Genomic DNA, 6,000 nt, shown 5'->3' with positions numbered 1-6,000 from the left:
AACCAGCAGAAGGGAGCTGTGACTCCCTCTCAGGTCACTCCAGAGAAGCTCCGCAACAAGTGCTCTCCTGCTGTTCCTTTCCCAGGGCAGCACTCGGAGAGGGAACACTGTCTTCTTTATTTCTTTTTGTGGACTTAGGCCACAGTCTTGTGAAGCTCTTTGCTCCTGGGGGATGTGGTATTAGGGATCGAACCAGGGTTGAGGGTTGGCCACGTACAAGGAAAGCCCCTTAGCCCCTGTACTCTCTCTCCAGCCCTTCTCTCTCTCCCTCCCTCTCTCTCTCTATCTCTTACAAGGCTGTTTAGCATTAGGTTTTAGTCATAGTGTCCCAACACCCATCCCTCCACCAGTATACATTTCCCAGCACCAGGTCCCCAGTTTCTCTCCCATCATCCTCTCAAGAGCATTCGCCTTTCATGCAGCTGACCTGTGTTCGATTCCTCTGCCCCTCTCGGAGAGCCTGGCAAGTTACCGAGAGTATCACGCCCACATGGCAGAGCCTGGCAAGCTACCGGTGGCATATTGGATAGGCCAAAAACAGTAACAATAAGTCTCACATTGAAAGACGTTACTGGTACCCGCTCAAACAAATCGATGAACAATGGAATGACAGTGACAGTGACAGGTGACAGTGACATCCTCTCAGCATCCCTCTTTCTCCCTCCCTCTCTCTCTCTCTTTCTCTCACTCTTTCCCTCTTCCTTCCCTCCCTCTATCTTACTGCTTACTCCTGTCTCTGTGCTCAGGGGTCATTTTGGCTCAAATCCAGGTCAACCACATGCTCTCTACCTGCTGTACTAATTCTCTCTCTCTCTGTGTCTCTCTGTCTCTCTCTCTCTGTAGAACTGGCATTTGGACACAGGCTTCATACACGCAAGGTCTGTCCTCCACTGCAATTCCACTTCCCTGGCGCTGTGCGTAGATTTCCACACGCCCACAGCATTTCTCTTGTTTGGCCCCTGCCTGGCTCCACAAACATCGGGTTTACTTAAGACTATCTTTGGTCTCCAAGTAGCAACGACTTTCAGAAGAACAAGCATTAGACCCGGCCTTGCTGGCCTCGTGTGGCTCTCCCAGACTTCTCCCCAGGCTCGGCAACTCCTTCCTCTCACCTGGGGTTCCCAGCCACTCTCCTGCCTAACGGTTGGTTGTCAAAAACAGACTCGTTGCCTTGAGGAATCAAAGGAGAGGCAAGTGGTTCAAAGGACAACACCAAGGGGATCACAGCCTGGAGGAGGATGCTCGGACACAACTGAAACTCTTGTTAAGTGACAGCGGACTTGGAGGGCTTGGATGGCAGATTCCGTAGTCCGGGGGGCCTAGATTTAAAACCTAGCTCTGGGCCCTAGAGAGATTCGGACAGGAGATAAGGTGCTTGTCTTGCATCCTTTGGTCCTGGCTGGAATCCCCAGCACTGCATATGATCCCCTAAGCACCACCAGGGGTACCTCCTGAGCCCAGTCAGAAATAGACCCTGAGCATCCCTAAGTGAAGCATCAAAACTTTAAGCCAAAACCAAAACAATAAAACTCAATTCTGCCCCACAACTTAGTTACATGACTTCAGGCAATCTTCATTTCTTTTTTATTTTTTTTTTCTTTGGTGGAGATGTGGCAGGGGGGTGGGATTTTGGGCAGCCCATATCTGGCAGTGTGATTAAGGGCTCTTTCCGGCTTAGTGCTCAGGGAGTCCTACCTAGCAATGCTCTGTGCTGGGAGGTACAAGGATGAAGCTGGGCCTGCTGTACCAGGAGCCGCATCCTGCCCAGTGAGCTCTCACTCCGGCCCATGGGCAATTTGCCTCACCTCCTTCTACCTTAGTCTTCTCTTCATCAAACGGTTTCCCCAGTGATGGAAATGAGATGTGTTCACTCTTTTGAGTAATGCTTAGCACAGTGGCTAGCATGCAGCAAGCGCTTACTAAGTGTAGGCTATCATCAGCTGTGTGATTCTGGACCATGAACTAAGCCTCAGCTCCTGCCACAAAGCAGGGGCCCTGAGCTTCTTGAACATATAGACTGGGGGAATGAATAAACACATGAAGTGTTGCTGTGAGCACTAAAGAGCCTTCTTTAAAACACCCATCCAGGGTCCTTTTATATAGCAGACACTTGAAACACATTTCATGTATAACAGAAACTACAATGTACAATCTGCTTACCAAGCAATAGGCAGGATGCTAAAGCACTTTACATGCGTGTCCCGTCCGCCTCATAACCTGTCACGGACACTTTCTTCCCTCTCTCCAAAATGAGAAGACTGAGGCACGGAGAGGTTAGGGAGGAGGCAGAGCTGGGACCACAAGCTGTGTCTGACCCCACAGTCCGACACTCTTCCACACAAACCTTGCCCATAAACTGGGTGACTGTTTTGATTTTTAGTTTTTAGGCCATACCTAGTGGTGCTCAGGGGCTACTCCTGGCTCTGCACTCAGGGATCACTCCTGGCAGTGTTCAGGAGACCACATGGGATGCCGGGGATTAAACCTAGGTTGACTGTGTGCAAGGTAAACGCCTCACCCACTGTCCTATCTCTCCGGCCCTTAAATGGTAACTGGGAAGCAAGTAATTTTCAAGTTCCAGAAGGTCTCTTGATGCCCACAGTTCCTGAAGAATCAGTTGAGGAGTTGGAGCAAGAGTATGGCAGGTAGGGCTCTTGTCTTGCATGCAGCTGACTGGGGTTCAATTCCCAGCATTCCATAAGGTCCCCTGAACACTGCCAGGAGTAATTCCTGAGTGCAGAGCCAGAAGTAACCCCTGAACATCACAAAGTGTGGGGGAAAAAAATCAGTTGAGGACCAGAGACAGAGAGATAGATCAGAGGGAGCATTTTCCTTTTTGTTTTTTCTGCTTTTCAGGTCATACCTGACAATGCTCAGGGGTTACTCCTGGCTCTGCACTCAGGAATTACTCCAGGTGATGCTCAGGGGACCATATGAGATGCTGGGAATTGAACCCGGGTCGGCCACATGCAAGGCAAACACCCTACCCGCTGTGCTATGGCTCCAGCCCCTGGTCAGAGCATTTTCTTGGGATGAAGGAGGCCTAGGTTCAATTTCTGGATCTGCACATAGTTCCCAGCACCACCAGGAGTGACCCCTGACCATCAAGCCAGAGTAGCTCTGATCACCAACAGCTGTGACCCCAAAACCAAGAAATAAAAGAGATCGGGAAATAATTTTCCCTAAAGTCAGCAACCTGGAGGGATCCCCCTGACTTGGCGGTGGCGGTTGGTCTCAGGGGACCATGTGGTGCCAGGAATTGAGCCCAATCCCCCTGCCTATGCTCTAGCCCTCTGAGTTCTCTTGAGTCCCACTCGGTGCTCAGGGGTCACTGCTGGTGGCTCTCAGAGAAGGCTGCAGTGTCGGGGAAAGCTGGAGTCCCGCATGCAGAGCAAGCCCTCCAGCCCTCTGGGTCACCTTCCTGACTCTCTTGTTTCTTTGGTATTTTCATTCTTCCTTCCGAGTTTTCAACCACATCGATATCATTCTAGGGAGTATAATTACTGAATTTTCCAAACTCTTAAGGAATTCCTGAATATTATAGTTGGGCAGGATTAAGAGAGTATCGAGTTAATTCCTATTTGTTTTTTAGAGATAATGTTGAAGTCTACCTCCATTGCATCTAGAAGAGGGAATCCAATGGGCAATGCATTTCTTTTATTTTTGTTTTTGGGCCATACCCAGATGTGTCCAACACTTACTTCTGGCTCTGTACTCAGGGCTTGGGGGACCATATATAGTTCTGTGTTTTTTTTTTTGGCTTTTTGGGTCACACCTGGCGATGCACAGGGGTTACTCCTGGCTCTGCACTCAGGAATTACCCCTGGCCGTGCTCAGGGGACCATATGGGATGCTGGGATTTGAACCCGGGTCGGCCTCATGCAAGGCAAACGCCCTACCCGCTGTGCTATCTCTCCAGCCCCCCATATATAGTTCTGGAACCAGGTTTAGCTACATGCATGGCAAACATCTTACCCTCTATACTATGTCTTTGGCCTCAAAGCTTTATGCACTTTTTTAGAGCTCTGAGGAGTTAAAAAAAAAAAAAAAAGACTTAGTGGTGCTACCAATGAAGCAAACATGGTAAACCACCATCTTCCGTTTTTAATTATGCAAGAAAATTCACTTCACCTTTCTAAAATGTATAACTAAAAGATGAAAGTGCCGGGGGAAGCAAAACACTGCTGTTTATTTTCATTTTAGAACAGGGATTTTGAGATTGTCCAAGCCAAAAGTGGCCTTCCAGACATCATGGAAATGCCTTTCCTGACCACCAGGGGGCGAGGTGGAGTACGGGCATGGCTCTGTGCAAACACTGCCGGCTAGTAGGATACTCTGAAAGGGTTATGCCTCATCTCCACTTCTGAAGGACTGTAGTTAGGTTTATTGCTCCCCTTAACCTAAAAGGCTTTAAAAGGATGAAGAATGTGTAGTGAAACTCTGGGTTAAAATGGGAGACTTATAAATAAGAAAAAGAAATCTGAGGAGGTTGGTTAATACAAGACTTATAAGTCAACAGGACTCAAATTTTTTGCTTTTTTTTTTGAGAGGGGGTGGGGCGTAGGAACATACCTGGTGGTGCCCATAGGCTTATTCCTGGCTTATGCTCAGGGGTCACTTTTGGAGGGCCTCAGGGGACTGTGATACCAGAGAGTGAACATGGGTCAGCTGTGAGCAAGTCAAGCAACTTAGCAGCTGTACCATCTCTCGGGCTCCCAGGTTTCAAGGTTTAGTCAAGTTTTTCCGAGCAGCCTATTACAGCCTAGATTTTCATTCATTCTATAGGAACACATAAGACATGAAGAATTCTCTTACTGCGTCAGTCTGGGACTTCTCTTCCTCCATTGCAATAGGAGGTTTTTCTACACCCTGCTTTCCTGCTTTCATTTTTTTTTTTTTTTGAGGGAGGTTCCCTGTAAAAAATCACAAGGGTGACGCACTCGGGAACGGGAGACACAATGGTGTGTCGTATTGTTCTGTTGTCCTCGGGCACTCGGGGCAGCTCTCTCTCGCACTGCTCAGAGATCGGTGTTCTGGAGCTGCTGTGTAAGGACCGGATCTGGACGGCTCCTCCTTGTGCTCTGCTTCTGTGTGTGCCGCTGTGCTCTCTTCTATCTGTCTCTCTGTCTCTATCTCTGTAATCTCTCCTCTGGTCTCTTCCAACCTCTCTCTGTCTCTGCGTCTGTGTCCTCTCGTGTGTCTCCTCTGTCTCTTCTGTCTTCTTCTTCAGTCTCCCATCAGTGCTCCACAATCTTAGTTTACATAGCAAATTACATAGGGTGGTGACACAAAGGTGGGTTGAACATTAACAAGTCACAAAGAAGGGTAAGACCATATTTCTCGAGGAGATAACAAAATCTCATCTAAGGAAATCTCATCTAAGGAGATCCGCTCAAGGGTGGGGTCCAAACAAGGGTGTGTCAGGGTGTGAGCTAGTAATGTGCTTAAATAGTTATAGTAAATTTACTTCTAATATTTCTAGCAATGTCATTCTGTATGAGCACAGTAAGAGATATATCAGACTTAAAGTTTGGTTCTTCCTGAGGATATTCACTATATATTCCAGATCACAGTCTTCAGGCCAGGTTGGTCTTCCTAACCCCAGCAGGGTCCTAGTCTCGTCATTACTTTTGGATCATGACAGTATTTGTCTATGACCATGCTCTCAACTTATAGTTGAGTATTGTGGCGCTTTGGCCTGGCCCATTTCGACGCCAGGGTAGCTCACAGCTTGCCCTGGGTCCATTCCGTGCCTCGTCGGGACCCCGCTTTTGGGGTGCTAGGAACTAAGGGCAACTGAGTTGAGAAAGCAGATTCCCAAGAGTAAATATTATTGGAGTCAATCAGCTCCCAAGTTACAAAGCATATTATTAACTGTCTCCCTGTGTCCAGACAGAAAGGACATTGCTTTAAGGTAAACTAAGTTCCCTGTGGCAAGGCTAAAAGGACAAAACCCATGTTATCCTACAGTTCCCTATTCTTCTTATTCTTCTACTAGAT

The sequence above is a fragment of the Sorex araneus genome, chromosome 3 (assembly GCF_027595985.1).
Source record: "Sorex araneus isolate mSorAra2 chromosome 3, mSorAra2.pri, whole genome shotgun sequence".
NCBI lineage: Eukaryota > Metazoa > Chordata > Mammalia > Eulipotyphla > Soricidae > Sorex > Sorex araneus.
The sequence above is the reverse complement of the archived record's forward strand: the minus strand, read 5'-3'. Positions refer to the sequence as shown.